A 22,203-nucleotide genomic window follows, 5' to 3' on the forward strand; every position below is an offset into this window, starting at 1 on the left:
AGAGTTCTTTGATTTCATGTTTATGTTCAGGGTGTAGGGTGCATTCCATAAAAACTGCTAAGTTTTTTTATCTGGATCCAAATCAGAAGTGGGTGAGCCTGATTAAACTCATTTCTGGGGTTGAGCAGATTCATGATGAGAAAGAATATAGAGCCTAACAGCTAAATATGTCTTTTTTGGCAGCTGTAGCCCAGCAAAGTATGTATTTGTTACTGTTTGTTTATGTGACTATGTGAACTCATGTATGATGAATGAAGAAATGAAGGGTGTGAAATACATAGCAGCTGATGTATGCATTGTTCTTCAGTGAAGCGAGGAATAACTACTTCTAAGAAACTCAAGACAACCATCTTCAAAAGTAGGCTTTAATTTAACAGGGGCAAAGGTTATAAAATAGAAAAGGGGCTTCTACACACACACACACACACACACACATGGAGGGAGGGAGGGAGGGTGTGTGTGTGTGTGTGTGTGTGTGTGCATAATTATGTTGGATACTGTTCGAGTTAATCTTGAAATAAATCAATATGATTCACAAGTGTTTTCAATAGCCCTATAATAGAAACAACAAAAAAAAAGAAATTACTGATGCTGGCATTTGCTAAAGAAGGAATGAAACAAGCATGATAGGAATGGAAAGGAAGGACTTGCTATGGGACAAAATGGAAAATTGAAGAGAAAGAAATACTTACATAACTGACTGTGATTGTTTTATATTATTATATGTTCGTTATATTTATATCCCTCTTTTCCACACAAATTCAAGGCAGTTTATTGGGGAGAGGATCTCCCATACTTTTTACCTGTAACAATTGTGAAGTATGTTGGGCCGAGAACTTGTATATCTGTGGGGCAGGGGATCAAAACATTCAAAATAGGGAGCATTATTATTAATTCGCGACACCACACCCCTTATTGTATATCATTGTATATAGTCCTCAACTTATGACCAGAATTTCCATTGTTAAGCAAGCAAGCAAAACAACTGGACAGCACGTACCTACATGAACAATTCAGGCAGAATGGGTACCCACAAGTGTTTATCACAAGATGGCTATGTGACATGCAAGAGGAAGGAAGGAAGAAAGAAGGTACAAGACCCAACTATATGGCACACCCTGCCATACATCAGAAACATTCGGAAGCAGTAGAAGACAGCTTCCAAGGTCTGCAAGTGGGCATCACCCATCGCTCAGAGGCTACCATACGAGGACAAGTCATACAACACAAAGATCGTTTGGAGGTGGAAACATTTTCTAATGTAATCTACTGGATTCCCTGCGTGAATTGCCATTGTGACTATGGAGGACAGATGGGACGGAAGCTAACCACCAGACTAAGAGAACATGAGCAAGGGGTTAGACAAGGAGACCCGAACTCATTGGTAACCTCACACTGCAGTGAACAAGGACATGCATTTAATTTCACAACTACTATGGTTGTTGGATGAGCAGGGACAAAAATAGCCAGAGAAATGATTGAAGCCTGGGAAATGGTCTCCTTGTCAGTGAACAGGAGTTCTGAATTACCGTCAGCTTATCAGGTACTTAGAAGCTGAGGGGACAGTGGCACAAGAAACAATAGTCAATGACTTAATAGCCAGCCATCAACACCCTAATTAACAACTAAAAGTGACACACAACCAAGCACCATATAAATACAATATGTGGAACGGCCTACTGCACATATTCTGGAAAGATAAGAAGTTCCCTGGTGATGGATTCCAGCATGAGCCTGAAAGCTTGGAAAAATAAACCTGTGGCCCAAGTGACTCAGATTAGATCCTGCAAAAAAAAAAAAACATTACACACACAACCCACTGTTTCTAAAAGTCTTTCAACTTTAAAATATTATTTTGACAGATAACAGATAATCAGAGGTACAAATGACAGACTAAATACAGTAATTCCTCTATAAAATTGTACCAGCAGATCCTTGGGCAGTCTGAGCTTCCAGAATTGACATTGGAAGAACATTCAGATTTAACAGATAATCAGAGTTGGAAGGGACCTTGTAGGTCATCTAGTCCAACCCCCCCGCCCAAGCGGGAGACCCTACACCATTTCTGACAAATGGCAGTCCAATCTCTTCTTGAAAGTCTCAAGTGATGGCGCTTCCACAACTTCTGAGGGCAAGCTGTTCCATTGGTTGCTTGTTCTCACTGTCAGAAAGTTTCTCCTTATTTCCAGGTTAAATCTCTCCTTGTTCAGTTTCCATCCATTATTCCTTGTCTGGCCTTCAGGTGCTTTGGAAAATAGCTTGACCCCTTCCTCTCTGCCCCTCAGATATTGGAAGACTGCTATCATGTCTCCCCTGGTCCTTCTCCTCACTAGACTAGCCATGCCCAGTTCCTGTAACCATTCTTCATATGTTTTAGTCTCCAGTCCCCTAATCACCCTGGTTGTTCTTCTCTGTACCTTTTCTAGAGTCTCAACATCTTTTTTATAATGTGGTGAACAAAACTGGATGCAGGACTCTAGGTGTGGTCTTACTAAGGCTTTATAGAGTGGTATTAGTACCTCCCTTGATCTTGATTGTATCCCTCTGTTAATACAATTTAGGATTGCATTAGCTTTTTTGGTGGCTGCTGTACACTGCTGGCTCCTATTTAGCTGGTTGTCCACTAAGACTCCAAGTTCCCTCTCACAGTTCCTGCTATCAAGCCTGGTTTCACCCAGTCTATATATGTACTTTTGGTTTTTCTTGCCTAAGTGTAGGATTTTATTTTCTCTACATTGAATTTCATTTTGTTAGATATGGCCTAGTGTTCTAGTCTGTCAAGATCCATTTGGATCTTGAGCCTGTCTTCTTGGGTGTTAGCTATTCCTGCCAGCTTTTGAAGGTGCTTCCGAAAGAACTGCTTGTGGCTTATCAAATAAAGTTGCATTTTAGATTTTTGTGAGGGCAAACCAATATTGGGCATCTTATTTTCAAATGTTTTTATTTTCAAAAGGGAACTATCTACCAGAACTCCAAGATCAGTTTTCTGATTAGCCATGACTCCGTCAGTCTCCCTCAGCCTATACTTTACAAACCTTTGGTGGATTGCTTTCTGTACAATCTTTCATTATGAGAACTGATAATTGAGTCTTTCATTTTGTTTTCTTTATTTTTTTAAAAAATATACTTTATCGATTTTACAATTAAAATAGACTAACAACACATACATAAATGCAAGAGAGAAAAAGAAGACAAGAGAAAAAAATAGAAAGAAAAACAGTTAAAAACATTTTCATTTTGTTTTCTTTAACAGAATAAGAACAGAATAATAGAGTTTGAAGGGACCTTGGAGGTCTTCTAGTAGTCCAATCCGCTGCTCAAATACGAGTTTCTAATCTATACTATTTCAAACAAATGCTCTTCTCTACACTCTTCCGAGAATCTCAACATCTTTCTTATATCTTGGCGACCAACTTTAACTAAACATTGATTCAAAAAAGAATTTCCTTACTCCCACAGTTGCTAAATTTGCTTAAGAGTCTTTTGGGAGGCAATTAATAAAAAATTAGATACCACTGAACAAAGAATACCAAATTATCCCTTTCTTATGCTTGTTAAATCTCTGAAGGAACTGTACAAATGTAGTGAGAAATGGAGAATGGGTATCAAATTCACCGCCTCATGTTGCCGTCACGTAACGTATCGTGATGTTTCTTCCCTTCATAGAACTGGGGTGGGAGTGACCTGTATGTAACACATTTGGCCACGGGCTGCCAGTTTGACATCCCTTCAATAGAGTAATACTGGGCAGCTTTTAAAGAAAATGTTGATTTCACTTCAGCAAAACTTAACTTTTTGTATACTTGGTATCTGTAACAAATCTCTTCACAAATTTAAATGGTTAGAATGTAAGCTAATCAAATTGGTTATTTTCTTGGAGCTCCCTCTCATACCCTTGCCTTTCTTTTTTAAAAATAGACATTTTTTTGGCCAGGAAGCCAAAAAAAGCCAGGAAGTGTAATGTTAATTATATAGCTTGAGGATTTCTGTTTGAAAGGTTGAATAGCATAGGTATTGAAGCCTTGGCCAGTAAAGCCATTTCTTTCATTGTAAAGACCTGTTTTGAAAAGTGACAGCAGGAAACCATATTGGTTTAATGTTGGAAAGAGAATAATAATCTCTCTCTCTCAGGAACCAGCCAAGTTACTTCAGTATGGATGATTTCAGATTGAGCGCTCCTGCACTATCAATCAAAAACAAAGATGTTTGGCCTCCTCTAAAAATTCCACATTTGAGGCAGGTAATTATGGAGTCCTTGGTGTTTTCCAAGCTTAGTTGTTTTTGTACAGATGTTTTATTATCCAAGTAGATAGCATCTTTGGAGGCAAAAGGGATTGGGGTTTGCTCTCAGAGCTAACTGAAGATGTTACCTAGTTGGGTAATGAACCACCTGCAATTAAATAACCAAGCTCAGAGAACACCAAGGACTCCACCGTTCAATCCTGAGCTTCAAATATTTTCTTCCATTGGCAGATAATTATGCACAAACTCCCATAAAGAAACACATCATTTTAACTGAGCACATCTCAATGGAGGCATCTAAAGCTTCAAAATGTTTCTTTAGCTTTGCATCCATGTAGAAATGGTTTGTGGTAGCTCTGCACATCTATTACACATATTTATACAACAATATGTATAATAGGTGTACAGACCTATTGCCAACCATTTCTAGAGGGATGCAATGTTTTGCATGTAGTTATTTTATATCTCAGAATTACATTTCTATAATGTTCTAAAGTGACTTCTAAAGGCATTTTATACATTTATCTTAGATATACAACAAAACAAAATATGGACACTTCTTTCACATTAGTTAAAATGGGTATTCAGTATTATGAACGATCATACTGAATGGGATGATTGACTAAGGTCTTCAGTGGTTTTGCTTGCATCATAGATGGCAGAACATATGGTAAAATTATTTACTTCATTGTGGTCCTTTTACTAGTCATATATCTAATTTGGCTCAATAAAAACACACTAACAAAAATGTATTTTATTCAGATTGGATGGATTCATCTTTCATATTTGGGGCAGATAGACTGGCAGTGCTGAATGGCAAATTTGGATTATCCTGGATCATTTCTGATTCTACAGTGTTAGAACGTAACCTCTTCATATAGAACAGGATTTTTCTTTCAAGATGTATTAGGTGTTCATCAGCTGCTTATATTTCATTCATGATAGGCTGCTATGTCACCTTGAATGATGTTGCTAAATTGCAGTTCAACAGGCTGCAGTCTAGTTATGACAAGTCAGAGGTTAAATGATTTGGGAATAAAATGTCATTTCACAGAAGACAAATTAATCCCCTGAGGCTTGCAGAAACTCTTAGTTTCTTTTCAGTTGTAGGTTTAGAGTTTACTAATTTTATGAACAGAGGAAAGGAAATAAACATGATTTGTTCACATTTCTATCTTAATTACAAATTTTATTATCTGCTGCTGCACTTAATTTTTTTTTTAAATGATTAGTTTCAGCCACAAATACAATAGCATTGGAGGTGTCGTTTCTCCTGCAAGTGTCATTTAAAATACTGCATGGGTGGCTCAAAAGATTAATTACTGTTTGCTGTAGAGAAGACAAGTGTTTTAATATGTTGTATATCCTCCATTTGTCATCTTTTAAAAAGTTCTGTACCCCAAGTGTGGCACTTTTTTCCCCCCACCGTCTGCAAGGTTCACATTTTATAGTATATCGCTTAATGTGTTAATGTGTATTCATCAATGTTTTAATGTTTAGAAATGTGTCGTTCACAAAATAACCCTGATGATCTTGGAAGCTATGGTTTGGAAAACCTGAATCCTTCTGACTCATTGAGACATTCTGTAGGAATAGAATATGTGTTTAATTAAAACAGTGCTGGTGCCCATTGTGCTATTAAGGACATGAATTATGCATCAAGTATTATTTTGCACATCATGTGCGCGCACATATGTATACATACACATACCTGTTAGCTACTTTAAAATATTCTGTGCTTCTGGATGCTCAAAGTATTTCAGATATGTTATGTTAATAATCTATTATGTCATCTTCATTGGCAGGTTATTATTATCCATTGCAAGAATTTAGGAAAGGCTGAGAGGTGATGGATTATTACTGATCTCATAGACTTCAGGCTCCACAACTGTAAATTATAGAGGCAAAGCGTATATGATAATTACTTCAGCCTGATCTACATATATTTTTTAAAAATTGCTCCTATCCATGACTTTTTCCCAGGGAAATTCTTATGGTGGCGGACACTTATTTAAGAATAATTTGATTTAATAATTTAAGAAATCTTTAAGAATAAAATGAATAGAATAAATAAAGAATAAAATAAAAGATCATTTGCCAAGATATCCTGAGGAATAGGTATAAAAAATGAAAGGTATCCATCTTCTGCAGTGGCTAATTGCTCCTCAAAATCATATAAAATAATTAATTTGCTATAGATCAAAGTTTATATTTGCAGAAGTACCTCAGTTTTTTTTTTAAAAAAAGAGCATTTCCTATTATTATAAGGCTAAGGAATCATCAGTCTTCCAGTTATATCCAGCATTTTAGGATCCTAGTTGGTTTTGGTGAATCAAGAAACTATTTTTGATCTTTCAGGGTGGAATACAGATAGTCCTCAACTTATGACAATAATGGAGCCTGCCCATTACTGTCAAAGGTTGAGTTGTATGTTAAATGAAATGTATAATTAATGACCTCTCCATCCTTGCTTTCCCCAATGAATTCATTAAGCAAATGCACAGATCATTAATAGCACTTAGGATAACTCGGGTGGGGGAGACCATGGGATGCGTAGTGCAGGTACAGGCGCACCCAGAAGACCTCCCAAGGCCTCCCCCTCCCTCTGAGATATTCCGTTCCTGCCCCTTGGGTTCCCAAAATTCATAAGCACCTCCTCTGTACCCCACCCCATCACAATCACACACTTAGCTTTTGAGGATATCCAGAGCTCAGGATGATGGAGTAGAGAAGGCCGCTTCATTGCTGGGCCACGTGGCGCAACAGAGGAGAAGAAACGCTGCTGCTTTTTCTCCCCTCGCAAAAGCAGTTGCGTTGGGGAGGAGCGGATTGCAAGGGGAATGAAAGCAACAGGATTCCTTCTCCTCGATTGTGTCACATGGTCCAGCATCAGCCCAGAAAAAGAGCAGCCTTTCCTACTCTTGACTTCCTGAACTCTACATATCTTCGAAAGCTAAGTGAGCTCAACGGTCACCGGGAGTGGGGAGGAATGTGTAGAACCGGGTGGGGTGGCAGAATAGGCCAAGTGCCTGCTGGGACCCGTCAGGGCAGGATGGGGGGAGGAATAGGTAAGTGGGAATGCTGCAGCATCTCTGTGATCGGTTGAAAGGGTGCATCGCCATGGGGGGCACTGTTGTAACTTTGAAATGGGTTTATGTGTAGGATTGAGGGAGGATTGTAAATTTGAACATTTGTTAAATGATCTGTCATAGCAATATGCAATAACACTTAGATTTATATACAGCTTCACAGAGCTTTACAGCCCTCTCTAAACGGTTTACAGAATCAACATATTGCCCCCAACAATCTGGGTCCTCATATTACCAACCTCAGAAGGATGGAAGGCTGAGTCAACCTTGAGCTGGTGAGACTCAAACTGCTGAGCTGCTGGCAGCCGGCAGTCAGCAGAATTAGCCTGCATTCTACTGCATTCTAACCATTTCACCACCGCAGTCAAGGACTACCTGTATAATCTCATTTAAAACAAGCAATACCTGCTCCCAATGAAGGGCTAACCATCAACGATTCCAACCAGTTAGGATTTAGTTTCAATTAACTAGTCTTCATCTGTTCCTGGCATTCATTAGGCAACCTGAAAAAATTACCTTTGCTCTTGGATCTGCTGCAGATCCATTAAAAAAAAACATTTTTGGATGATGCTGTATGCAGTGCTCAGAATGATCACATTTGCGAATGAAATCAAAAATTCACATGTATATCAGGTAGGCAGAAAGATTTTATGAGTATGAGAGCTATGCCGTACTTTGGATTTGACTTCCAAAGGAAGTCCATTTGACTTCCTGTCCTCTCTCAGACTCTTCCATGTCTTCCTTAAATGCTCTCATATGCTCCAGGACAACTTTTGGAGATCAAGGCCTAAGTACAGCACAGTCGTAGTCAATTTATATCAACCTGTCAAATTGTATGTCCTTACTCATACGTTTAATAGGTTAGACCACTTTCATAGCCACATTAGCTAATATGGCTAAACATAAAAGCGAAAAAGAGCCTAAATGATTCATGTGGGAGCCGTATCCAAACTGCACATTTGGCCACGTATTTATGACGCAGAGCAGGTGGTTCTGAATAGGTAACCTGTACAGGTAATTCAGGAAGAGGAGAGAATATGGCTATAGATTGGCAGATGCTAAATATTGCAAAGAATGAGATTGATCCCACTTTGTATGATGTCTAATTCTGTTTAGGTAAGGGGAAAAAAATAGGAAATTGAAAAAAAGTTTTACTCAATCAACATTAAAAAACAATAATAAACAAATATTTATCTTTATTGGGAAATGTATATCAGACTGCTTGTCTGATAGGCAAGATATTTATTAAATTTCTATACCACCCTTGTTGCTGTGTGTGGGACGACTCTATACCCCAACTCTAGAACTGTATGGTACCAAAATGGAATTAGATTTTCATGTGTCATTTCATATTGTATTACATAACAGTCATATCAAGAGAGCATGCAGTAGTGCTTATTGAATTTCCAGTTCTTCACTCATTATAATATTTTATGATACTGTACATCCTTTTGTTTCTCTGAAAGAATAGAAGGATAAACACAGTTCTGTTAAAGAGCTTTTGTTTTATTCAGTTAATTGATTCCATATGTATGTATTTGAGGATGTTTTTATTCTTCTGAATGAAATGATTCATTCAGATATAGGGGGGAAATCTAAGGCATATTCCACCTAGTGTTTCTCTCCAAAAAGTGCTCTCCAGACTCTGCTTTGGGGTATGGAAAGAATCTGTTTTACATATAAAAGTTTTAAGAAGCTATTATGGAGTTGATATTTTTTAAACATCATTTTAGTAATTCTACATTAAAGCTGACATCAGAGTAACAAACCTGATATTTGAACTATGCATTTGTACAGCTCAGTAAGGTTTAAATCATAATCCACCAGTCACTTACTGTCTAAATCCATTAAATGGATTTGTGCATCTCATTTTCATACAGCTGCTGCAGACATAACACAAATAACTATTCAAGCATGCACTCGCCTTACACAATATGTACAATGCAGGAGGAAGGAGGGAGATGGAAAAACCATGGCCTTCCTTCCGGGATGCCATTTTTTATCCACTACAGAGAGAAGTCTGATTTTACATGAGAAATTGGCAATGGAAGAAATTGAAAGAAACAACAACAATAACAATAATAATAATTGCAATGAAACATAATAAGAATTGGTAAAATAGAGAAAAGCTAAATACTAATACTAATACTAATAATAATAATAATAATAATAATAATAATAATAATAATAATAATAATAATAATAATAATATTTGTGATTTGCAAATTGAAGTTGAGCGATTATGGAAGAAGAAATCAATGGTTGTACCAATAGTAATAGGAGCCCCTGGAGCACTACCTAAAGGGCTGCCTAGATACACGGAAATTACCTTAATATCCTTTTTTGCTTGAATAGATATCCTAAGAATAAAATAGAATTCTTTATTGGCCAAATGTGATTGGACACATAAGGAATTTGTTTCCGGTGCGTAAGCTCTCAGTGTACATACAAGCAGCAAGTGATAAACCATTATCATGATCATAATCATAAATACAATCATCATAAATCATAAGATACAGCACTCAGAGATAGTCATAAGATACTCAATAATCAATCAACATAAATCATAATAGGATACTAAATAAAAGCAATCAACATAAATCATGAGATTAAAAACAACAAAATTACAGTCGTAATAAGCTTAGGAAATAGATAATAGAAAAGATGAGAAGTAAAATAATACAGCCCTACTAGGTGGTTTGACATCCCAGGGCATAAGACAGTGTTGTGGGAATTAGTTTAGCTGAGTGATAGCATGAGAGAAAAAACTGCCTTTTTGTCTGATTGTTTTGGTGTGCAATACCCTGGCCTATAGAGTCATCTTGAGGGAAGAAATTTAAACATTTTATGTTCAGGATGTGAGGGGTCTATAAATATTTTCACAGCCCTCTTTCTGGCTCATGCACTATACAGGTCCTCAATGGAAAGCAGCCTGGTTGCAATTATTTTTTCTGTAGTTCTAACTATGTGTTGAAATCTGTGTCTGTCTTTTTTGGTTGTTGTGCCAAACTAGACAGGTATAGAGGTGCAAATGACACTCCATTATTCCTTTCTAGAGGTGTATCAGCAGCTCTGTACTAATTACTAATTATACCAACTAATAATACTAACTCCTTACTAATAATCCTTACTCCTTATTTCTATTCTAAGCAATCACTTCTTGCCCCTCTGGTGTCTTTTTTTCTGCTTGTTTTAAGATTGAATTGTAGGGCCAGTGAGTTGCATTGGTCTAATATTTTACAGTCACTAAAGGGTCCTTTTGCTGGTAAGAAGCAGGCAGTATTGGATGATTTAAAACTTTATGATGGACCCATCAGCTTTATTAATCTGGAGCTGATGTATCAAGATTGACAAAGTATAGATATTCTGTCACGCTTGCCATATAGCTGTGCCTCCATTACTTCATTTCTCACTAGTGCCTGGGTTATAAACATAGTACTATTAGAGATTGCCACTTGAGGATGACAGGGAATAGAATGTAATGGAAGAATAAAATAATAGAATAGAATACAATAGAATAGAATAGAATGGAATGGAATGGAATGGAATGGAATGGAATGGAATGGAATGGAATAGAATAGAATAGAATAGAATAGAATAGAATAGAATAGAATAGAATAGAATAGAATAGAATATTTATTGCTGCTTTAAATTATAAATACATTAAAATGAAATTTCATTGCATTCGGCTCTCAAAAAGATAACCATTATGCATATACACACACACACACATATGAAACAGAGAAACATATCAGTCTAGTTCAAATGTATACAACATATACATGGTGAAAAAAAGAATCTTGCGAGTTTACAAGACGGATGGCATAAGGAACAAACCTGATAAAGAATCTAGTAGTCCCGCTACAGATACTTCAAAACCTCCTCCCAGAGGGGAACAACTGAAACAGACCATGAAGTGGGTGTTTGGAGTCTCTATGCTTCAAGCACTAAGCACATAGGGGCTATAAATAGTATCCTGAATAATGGCTTCCTATAATCTTCTCTGCTGTCCTTACGCGCTGTGTTTGTGGATCTTCTATCTGAGGCACTGCTGCTGCCAAACCAAACAATGATGCAGTTTGTTAAAACATTCTCAATCATACCTCTGTAAAAAAAAAAAAAAAGTGGCCAGGACAATGTGGAAAGTGTTCTCCCTGGTGGCACCTATCACAAATAATCCATGTTCTTTAGTACTCCTTGCCTAAACAGTGATATATTTTAGGCATCTTTTAAACTTCCACCTTTTTAGTTGCCCTTTCTAATCACTTACTCTCATTAGCAATTCCCCTTTAATCAATTTAAAAAAAAACAATTCTGCTTTTTATTGGATTTTCAAGGAAGGATTCTTTGCATTAAGAACAATTGCTTCAGTCAATCAATCCATTAAGACTTTCAAGCAGGGTTATGATTAGAAAACAGCATTAAATTCACCCACTCTTTCCATGATATGCCAAGCCCTGAAAGCTAAACTTGACAGATCTTTGAACCTTGAGAACTGTTTGGAGAATGTATATATTAGAATGACACACCTATGAGTGGCTGTTCATTTCCATGATTGTTAGATGTGTTTGCATTCCAAATAGATATGGGTAGATGTGTGGATGCTGTTGTTAGCAGCATTATAAAATTAGATTTCATACCTATGTAGTTTAACAACACAAGAAAATTAGTTGTGTAATATTTGTGTTTAAATAATTCTGTTGAAGTTCCAAGAAATCATTCTATAGTATAGCAACAGTTTATAACTAATATTGTTTATGCTTCTATTTGGAAAAAAAATATCTCTCTTGCTATGTGTGAATAAATTGACCGGAAAAGGAATAATGATTTTCAAAATTCTTTTGTTGGGCAAAGCATCTGCCCTGATATCAATTTTTTCAGGAGCAATACGAGCAAAGGTAAAGATATTCCAAGATATGCATTTTTTTCTTTGCTACCATGAAGTTGCAAGAATCTTTCTAAGTGGAAAGTAAGAAATGTATTGTTGATTACACATTTAAAACTGTAAATTGCGAGAGCTGTGGCAAATTAAGGGAGATGATGAACAATGATTTCTCCACATTTCTTTTCAATTTGCTAATGTTTTGCCTACTCAAATGAGAAGATGCTTCTAATTAGACAAGATCATTGCTGTCGTGCATCCTGCCAAATTGATTGTCATTCTGTAACTTTTGGTAGATTACACATAATACCTGATCCCTGATTGTTCCACAAAGTAGGAAAAAACTCCTCAGGAAAATTCTCACCAGCAGAGTTCCACTTCTCACTTAGACCCAGCTCTTGAAAAAAGCTGTTTTTCCTACATACATTGGATCTTTAAACTTTTGTCCACAAACGTCTGTATTAAAGGTCAATATTAGAATATACATGGCCACCTAAGCATCTGAAGCATTTTTTAGATGTTATCAGTGACTCTCATAAAAGGCCAAATTAATGCAAGGTGCCGTGAGTTATGAGCTTTCAGTGTTCTTATATGAAATTTCAAGTAATAGTGTTCAGTGTTTCACAGGCAGTTGTGTGAAATCTTGAGGGTAAGTTACTTAAGTTTTCATTTAACTGCTTAATACATATATACTTAAAAGGGAGGTTTAAAGGAGGGTTAATCACCTTCTCTGCAGTCATATTTTAATCCCAGTTTTGTGTTTTGGAAACTGATGGCAGAGAGTAACTGGTTAGTAAGCTCCTTGTGTTAAATATCCCTGTATAAACCATTTATATGCTTTGAAATCTTATCACAAAAGGTAAAGTTCATTCTTTAGTGGAACAGCTTGAAGAGCCACAGGAAATGTTACCTCCTTGATTGTATTCTTTAACAGGTTGTACTTTTGGACTGTTTCTCTCTTCTGCAACTGAAATGCAAGATGTTAGGGAGTTCTCATGCCAGTATGATGCAAACAAGGTGAGAGCAGCATTGCTAAAGAGCTGACTTTCCACAAATGCTGGCCACAGATAGGGTTCAGAAATTTTATATTTAAAGTGGCTAGGGTTTTCACTGGTGACTCTTGGTTTCACCAAGCTATTGTTCTCTCTTCAATAAATATCATATGGTGTCACTGGTTAAAGTTAGTTGGGAGAGAAGTAAGTCATTCCACCAGGAAAGATTCAAATGCAACCTGGATTAGATGTGCAGTTAAATATTTAACTCATTTTTTCCTAACTCGTTCTTTTAGGAAATGAATTGAAACATTTTGAAGATGCCTTAAAAAAAGCATCAATTCATAGAATCTTTCGCTAGTAGACAATTAATGAAAATAGGTTTACAAACTGAAAACAAGAGCAATCAAGTTAAAATGTAAAATCTGGAACATTGGAATGGGACAACCCGCTGCAGCCCTGGACAACTCACCACAGGATAACTCGTTGCAGGACAGTTCAACTATTCAATTTAATCATTTAAAATAATTTTTAAAATATTTTATTTTGTGTCATTCATGTTTCATCTTATCCCTCCTTTATCATCCTTTCTTTGATGATTCTATTCCACAATTTTTTAAATATTAGTATAATTCTTGTCCTGTGGAGAGTTGTCCCACTGTGAGTTGGCCATGGCAAGTTCGCTGTTGTGAGTTAGCTGCAGTGAATTGTCATAGATCCCTGGAACATAGGCTGGTCATCTGAAGCACCTCAGTCTATAAGGGCTTTGAAAAGGAAGGGGAGAGGCTAGAGATGCTTTCTGAGAGAGGACATTAGTTGAGAATAATTGAAACATCTATGCTTCTTTTGTCCATCAACCTCACAAAGGGCATGAGCAAGTCGTCATCACTGATCATGCCCAGGACAAGTTGATGCAAATAATTTTTAAAAAAAGCTGATTCCAAACCATTGACAGTTTTGAAAGTCAAATCAATTTACATTTGGCCTAGAAACAGGGCCAGCAGCAATTAAATCCAAATAAATAGGGTTGCACAGGCTTTATAATCTATTACAGGGGTCTTCAATCTTGACAACTTTAAGACTTGTGGACTTCAACTCCCAGCTTTGCTGGCTGAGGAACTCTTGGGAGTTGAAGTCCACAAGTCTTAAAGTTGCTAAGGTTGGAGACCCCTGATCTATCACGTAGCTATTTTCTACATTAGCTGAAGATTGCATTTTCACTAGCATCTGAGAAAGCACAGCAAGCCCAAAATGTCAACCTCCATGCAGTGGCATTATTATGGAAATAGTGGCACTAGTACCCATGTCATGGTGACCATATGTCATCATTTGTTTCTTTTGACCATGCCCCCAGACACCCATACCTGAATGGTCCAAAGTTATCCCATGAGTTTCCATGGCTAAAGATGAACTTGAAGTAGATCTACCTGATACTGATCTAGCATCTTAACCACTACACACACTGGCTCTCCAAGGCAGCATGTCTCCAAATACCACGTGCAGGAGAATAATGGCAAAGTCTTGATCTCCCGTTTGCAAGCACCAAGAACAACTGGTTGACCACTGTGAGAAACAGAAGTCTGAACTAAAATTGTCTTTGGCCTGACCCAGCAGGGCTCTCCTTATGCTTTCTTTATGTTTTATGCATTCCTACAGTTAAATGGTTAAGAAGTGAGAGAACCCCATTGTAAAGTAAATTTGGTATGTTGGGGCAGAGTAGAATTATTGTATAGCTATGTTATGGTTGCAACAACAACGTCTAATCCCATTCATGTCTTTTTGTCTAAAAACAATTGCTTGACGATGTACCAAGAGGGGAATCTCTATTGAATCCAGTGGGATTTGCATCAATATGAATGTGCATGAAAACCACGGTTGTACCATATATCTAGGGACTAAGCAGCATGTTCAACAGAATCTTTTGGTGCCTGTAATGTTAAATTGTGCCATGCCAGTGGGGGTTTGCTTTTCTGAATGATCTGCCTAGACTCTATTGTTTTCAAAAAGAAGTAGACTAGACACCTTTTCAACATGCTAATTTATTATGTGCAGATAGGAAGGAGAGCAGTTGCTAATATTTAGGAATATTTCAGGATGAACTTCCATTCCAGAGTGGGTAATTTGAAGACCAGCTGATGCTTTGGATTGTAATTCTCATCTACTTAGCTAGGATGGGGAACGATAAGAAACAATAGAATTTCAGAATGTAACCTAATTCTTGCCTATAAAATAACTACTGTATGAATGAATAAAGGAGCCCAGCTTGCAGAGATTCTGTGCTTTACTTCCCCAACCTTTTCTGGCATTGCAGACCAGAGGGGTGGGTGGGAGGGAGAGGGGGGTGATTCTGTGTGAGTGGCTGGCAAGAGCGCACACATCCATGCACAGCTCCATTTGCGCAAGCCGTGTGCACACATACCTGCCGCTCATGCAAATAGAGCATGCGTGTACACGCATAGTGTTCACGCAAGTGAGAATGCGCTCGGCCACTATTTCTGCGGCCCTAGCGGGCCATGGCCCAGAGGTTGGGGACCCATGCCTTAGAAGACTGTGAGTGTTTTATTATACTTTTCTAAACTATTAATTAAATATGTTTCTTAAGATAAATATATCACCTGGTACATTTTCTAACTTGCTAACCCCAACACAGCTCCTCAGCCAAATATTGGGCTTACTATTTACTTGCTAATCCATATATTTGTTCAGCAACAGGCTCTTTTTAAGGTCACTGTGTTTCTCTATCTGTCTGTCTCTCTCCCTCCACCTCCTAAAATATGCTTAAAGGTAGTAGTTTATAGTAAAAGAAGCATTTTTTGTGGCTGAAGGTTGACTTGAAGCTAGCTTCTGTAGGAGGTAGTGTGCCTCTTAACCACGGCCTCTGTTGTTGTCCACAGCAAGTAGCAGGTAACATTATTGAAATCTAAGTAGGCTGTTGATCCCTCCGTTGCTATTGCTTGTTTTTAGTTCTGGGTCCCTAGAGATGTGGAGTATTGGGTGAAACAATCTGTCAAGAGGCGAACTGGAGGGCAAGCAAAATTTATGGTTCTTAGCAAGCATAATGCCAGGGCCTTCAGAGTCAACCAATGAAGGAAGTCTAGAGTATCTTTGAAGAGAGAAAGGAGTGCAAGGATAATGGAGTCCTTTAACTGCCTCAACATAGTTTGAAGGACGAAGGTGGATTGATGAGTTGTTCATATAACATTTTTGCTGGTGGTTTAATACAAGACATCCTTACCAAAAAAAAAAGACTGAGCCACTCAGAGGACAATAGCCCGGGCTGAAGTTTTTGTTTTTTTTAAATTTCTCTTTTTTAAGGAAAGCAATTCTTAGATGAGATATAGCTGCTGGCAATGGTTTTACATTTTATGTCAGCTTTCTTTTGTCAAGAATTCAGTATTGATGCTGTACTCTCGGTTTTAATTCACACTTCCCTGCTAATCAATTACAGCGTTTATCCATTACTCAGATATCCTGACAGGGTCAATAACTGCTCTTCAGTTCGGTTGGCTGATGCATGTTCTCAAGCTAGTAGCAACAAAGCAACAGTCAATAGTCTAGTTTAGAGCACCATTGTATTTGCAGGCGAGGGAACATCTGGATGGGTAAATAAGTCTCACAAACTTGCCAACAATTACCCTGTTCTCCTACTGTCTTAATAATTTTTTTTTTTTTGCTTTGTTGCAGAAAGCCACTTGTGTGTTAGGAGAATGCCTTTTGAATCATATGTTTGTTCTTCGTTCCAAGTTAGATACGCATATATACCTTCTCACATATGCCTGTTCAAATATATAATTGACAGCCAATTCTAATGTGGCAAATTATCAGAGAAGTTAAAAGTTTTTTCTTTTTCTTGTAGAAATCGCTGTAGATAAGAGCAGGCAACATTTAATTGGAGAGCTACAATTTTTGTAGTTAAATTGCTCTCCGTAATGCTGGTAACAGGTTTCAATTATCCTTTTTATGACAGATGTACCAACATTTAATTGTTTCTCATCAAGTGTGGAGAGCGAAGGCACTTCTGTAGATTTTTCCATTCTTCGACATGTCACTTAGCTGTCTACACCATTCTTTGAGCTTTTTTCTCTCATCCCTTTGGCTGCAATGAGTTGTGTCATTCCCTCATGATCAGCACTTTTGTTGTCTTTGTGTTTTGCTGCATCTCAGAAGTTCATCTTTTCTTTCATCTCCTTCCCATTCATGCATGAGGGAACAGTTCTGCCCTGTTGTGGGGATGTTCTGCTGGATTTCAAACAGTGGGGTTCCCTTTTATTCTCTTCTAAGTCGTACAATGGGGCTGAATGTCTGTTGCAGAATGCCCCCGCTAATATGCTGGGTTATTTGGTTTTTAAGAAGTCAATAAAAATGGTGCCTTTAGTTGCAATGCTTGGCTTGTTGTTGTTGTTTTTTCTTCAGTTATGCCTTTCCATCTTTGGTTATAAATCTGTTTGTTTGTTTCTGGTTAGAAAATACAATCTTCCAAATTAAAACCAAGCATGGAATCAACAAACATTTAGGGGAGGAAAAAATACCCAACAACTCAGGTTTACTGGCAGTTGAATATTTTCACACTCGCTGATTTGGCAGTCTCTGATAAGGAAGTGGAAATTCTGCCAGCTCTAATTAATGGGAACTATTAACAGGAAGGATAACATAGGGAATGATGGAGTCGGGAGTCGATTTTGGCAAAAACCAAACCCCTTGGAGACTTTACAAGGCTCTTCATTTAGAGAAGGGAAAGGAAACAACTTTAGGGGATATATTTTCATCCTAGATTATTTCTCCAAGACATAATATTTCTGTATGCTTTCCAAACATCTCTTCAAAAGGCAGCACTGGGAAAGGAAATGTAAGGATCCCAGTGATGTGTTCAGAGATTTTGTTGTAATATTCAGCAACAATCTTCAAAATCCTTCTTAATAATGTCATAAAAGAGAAAAAATGAACAAATAGTACTTGTGTACCTCTCTAAGACATGACACCGAGGTCACTTACCATTTGGTTATCCCATTTGAAAAGGGATTGGAATAGTTCAACCAAGCATTACATTAAGAGAGAGACTTTGATGAATTCCTTCTTTTCTCCATTGTGTTGCAGATATTTTGGGTAAATTTGGGAGGCTTTCTTCTTAGTCAGAGTTGACTGGCTTAAAGTTCTTGATGTGTCATGCTGGCTGTTCACATTTATTAGGCCCTTTTAATTCTAGGAAAGAGAAGCATAGGCTGTAATCAGCCTTTGGTAAACTTGGACCAGTGAAGCTATTCCTTCAAGCAGGACAGTTATCTCAGAACATATGAAGGGGACTCTACAGCATTGGCCATGGGGATAAATACAGCATTAAAAGTGGGAGCTTAAACAAAAACAGTAAGTAGGAAAATAATTAAGAGAGGCATTCATTGGGAATGTCGCACTTGGCATTTTATTTAAACATTTTCCAGTCAAGGAGCATTGGTCTCAGATTTGTCAGGAAATTCAGTAAAAACAGTAAAGGCAAAACAAAAAACAAAAAACCTCACCTCCAACTGTTTATAATCTGGTTTTGTTTTAGAAGGAGAAATAGAATCTGGATTAAAACGTAGTCCAAGACTGATACTGAACTATTGCTAACATGGTGCTTGTTTAGTATGTACTACATGTTAATTTTTGTTTTGTTTTTTTAATTGACTGCATTTAAAATACTTTTTTTTTTAAAAAAAATTGTTATTCCTAAAGCTATGAAGGTTTCTTAAGTTTTAAAACTTTTTAACGTTGCATGTTTTCACATCAGAAATGCATTAACTACTTAGGAAAGATTCTCATTTTCCCCAAAATCCTTATTTTTGTTTTGATATTGTATGTATTATTTACTTTAGAGACTGAGTATTATTCGATATACATATATATAGATGCTTTTTTTAGTGAGGTTTTGACCTATAGACCGTAACAGCTCCCAGGGTACCTTTATAGTCATTGTATTATAAATCTGTCTAGTATTCAGTTTACTGACTTGATATACCATAACGGCTCCTAGACCTGTAATAGACCATTGTGTTAATCTAGATGCTATGCATGCATGTACTAAAATGAAAAGGAAAGAGATGGAAAATTAAAAATATTTTTTTTGCATGAAGACAGTTCATTCTTTAGAATTCTTTCTCCTTTTCTAATGGAAAAAAAACCAGCATTTCCTTTTATGAAATAAATGTAATTTATAATTCTATGTAAATAAATAATTAGGGATTCCAGAAAATTCTCTATCCTGGGATTCTTGATAATCTTCCACCCACTTATTAACTAGATATGAACTTGCTTACTTGCTGATCCCCAAAAGACCAGCCAACTACTGGTCTGGCAACATTCACTGAAGCCTAAGAAATGATCCACATGATTGGTCATAGGTATGATTTATTCAAAATCAAATAATTAGGATTGTGATATCTGATATTTTAACTGAATGAGCTCAGCCAAATGTCCAGGAAGAAAGGACAGTAAGGTTAAATGTTAAGGGTTGGTCAAGCTGTGAGCTCCAAATCCAACAGGAATTTGGAATTTGGAATCCAAATCCATCTATAGTGCATATCTTGAGCAAATGACCAGCAAATCCTATAAGCTGTCAGTGAAAGAAATAGCAGTGCCTTGGCCAGAAAGAATGATTATGTAAGCATTGAGTATGGTACGAACTCCAAAACTCAAGGCTGGGAAGTAAATTGTCCAAAGTCTGTTGTCTTCACAGGGTGAGAGGGTAGACCAGGGGTGTCAAACTTGGTTTCATTGAAGGCCACATCAGGGTTGCATTTCACCTCGGGGGGTCAGGGTGGATGTGGCCAGATGGGGCATGGTCTGCTTGATGTCACTCATGTTGGGGGGTGCCTGTGGTAGCCCGAGCACTCTGCCAGCAAAAATGGGCTCCCGAGCTCGGTTTCTGGCTGCAATAGCCTCCTGCAACCCTCTGCCAGGGAAAATAGAGTTCAGGAGGGCGGCCCTCCTGAGCTCCATTTTCCCTGGCAGAGGGTTGCAGGAGGCCGTCACAGCCGAAAACGGAGCTCAGGAGTCCATTTTGGCTGGCAGAGGCACCACAGGCCGGTCCCTCACTGATTCCAGGGTGTTCTGCGGGCTTAAGCACCCCGCAGGCCAGTTCCGGCCCACAGGACTTGAGTTTGACACTCCTGGAGTAGACCATAGGAGTTAAATTCTGGGACTAAATATCCAGCAGTGTCTCCAAGGTGGGTAAGGAGAAGGGATTAAATAATAAAAGCAGCATCACAGCACTGCAGTACAAGGCCTGCCCCTTATCTCTGGGCATCATAGTGTCACAACAGCACTCCAAAGGGAGAGAGTGTATAGATTTGATTTCTCTTTTCTGAAGTCTGGTTCATGCAGTATACAGATCCTCAATGGCAGGCAGGCTAGTTGTGATAGTTTTTTGTACAGTCCTAACTATCCACTAAAGTCTCTACTTATTTGGTTGCTGTGCCAAATCAGACAGTTATAGAGGTACAAATGACAGACTAAATACAGTAATCCCTCTATAAAATTGTATCAGCAGATCCTTGGGCAGTCTGAGCTTCCAGAATTGACATAGGAAGAACATTCAGATTTAACAGATAATCAGAGTTGGAAGGGACCTTGTAGGTCATCATTGTAGGGAGACCCTACACCATTTCTGACAAATGACAGTCCAATCTCTTCTTGAAAGTCTCAAGTGATGGTGCTCCCACAACTTCCGAGGGCAAGCTGTTCCATTGGTTGATTGTTCTCACTGTCAGAAAGTTTCTCCTTATTTCCAGGTTAAATCTCTCCTTGTTCAGTTTCCATCCATTATTCCTTGTCTGGCCTTCAGGTGCTTTAGAAAATAACTTGACCCCTTCCTCCCTGTGGCAGCCCCTCAAATATTGGAAGACCTCTATCATTTCTCCCCTGGTCCTTCTTTTTATTAGACTAGCCAAGCCCAGTTCCTGCAACTGTTCGTTGTATGTTTTAGCCTCCAGTCCCCTAATCACCCTGGTTGCTCTTCTCTGTACTTTTTCTAGAGTCTCAACATCTTTTTTATAATGTGGTGACCAAAACTGGATGCAGTACTCTAGGTGTGGTCTTACTAAGGCTTTATAGAGAGGTATTAGTACTTCCCTTGATCTTGATTGTGTCCTTTTGTTAATACAACTTAGGATTGCATTAGCTTTTTTGGCTGCTGCTGCACACTGCTGGCTCATATTTAGCTGGTTGTCCACTAAGACTCCAAGGTCCCTCTCACAGTTCCTGCTATTGAGCCTGGTTTCACCCAGTTTATATGTGTACTTTTGTTTTTTCTTGCCTAAGTGTAGGACTTTATTTTTTTTTACATTGAATTTCATTTTGTTAGATATGGCCCAGTGTTCTAGTCTGTCAAGATTCATCTGGATCTTGAGCCTATCTTCTTGGGTATTAGCTATTCCTGCCAGCTTAGTATCACTGCAAATTTGGTAAGTTCCCCCTCTATTCCCTCATCTAAGTCATTAATGAAGATATTGAAGAGTACTGGGCCTAAGACGGAACCTTGTGGCACCCCACTGCTTACTTCCCTCCATGTAGACTTAGACCCATTAAGGACTACTCGTTGAGTACGGTTTGCCAGCCAGTTGCGAGTCCATCTAGTGGTGGTGCTATCTATTCCACTTTTTTCTAGCTTACTAAGAAGTAGGTTGTGGTCTACTTTGTTGAATGCCTTGCTGAAATCTAAATATATTATGTCCACAGTATTTTGCTGGTCTACTAATTTAGTCACTGTGTTGCAGAATGAAATAAGATTGGTTTGGGATGATCTGTTTTTAACAAACCCAAGTCATCTTCTTTCATACAAAAAAATGTTGCAGTCTCTACTATCTTCATAATAGAAAGGGTGCAATCATATTTTCCCCCATTAATCATCATTATTATGCATGCTGACCTTGATCTCATCTAAAGGTCTTTGGGAGAAGCAGATCCCAGATTGCTAGATAGCGATGCCGCATTCAACTGGTTTGTTGCTTCCATAATTGCCTGTACT

The 22,203-nt window shown here is 37.9% G+C and overlaps 1 protein-coding gene and 1 long non-coding RNA gene across 3 annotated transcripts in view; one reads left to right on the plus strand and one right to left on the minus strand.

Annotated features, from left to right (window-relative positions):
• Positions 1-22,203, plus strand: part of CLYBL (citramalyl-CoA lyase) — a 181,643-nt gene that overhangs the window by 67,242 nt on the left and 92,198 nt on the right. The gene's annotated exons all lie outside the window — the stretch shown is intronic.
• Positions 3,173-11,288, minus strand: LOC148130580 (uncharacterized). The gene is made up of 3 exons (XR_015749914.1): positions 11,169-11,288; positions 5,954-6,130; positions 3,173-3,727 (listed from the first exon to the last, which is right to left on the minus strand). It is a non-coding gene; the product is annotated as an uncharacterized LOC148130580 (long non-coding RNA).

This window comes from Notechis scutatus, chromosome 5 (assembly GCF_049901735.1).
Source record: "Notechis scutatus isolate UNSWTSFEM ecotype Mainland chromosome 5, rNotScu1.2, whole genome shotgun sequence".
Classification (NCBI taxonomy): Eukaryota; Metazoa; Chordata; class Lepidosauria; order Squamata; family Elapidae; genus Notechis; species Notechis scutatus.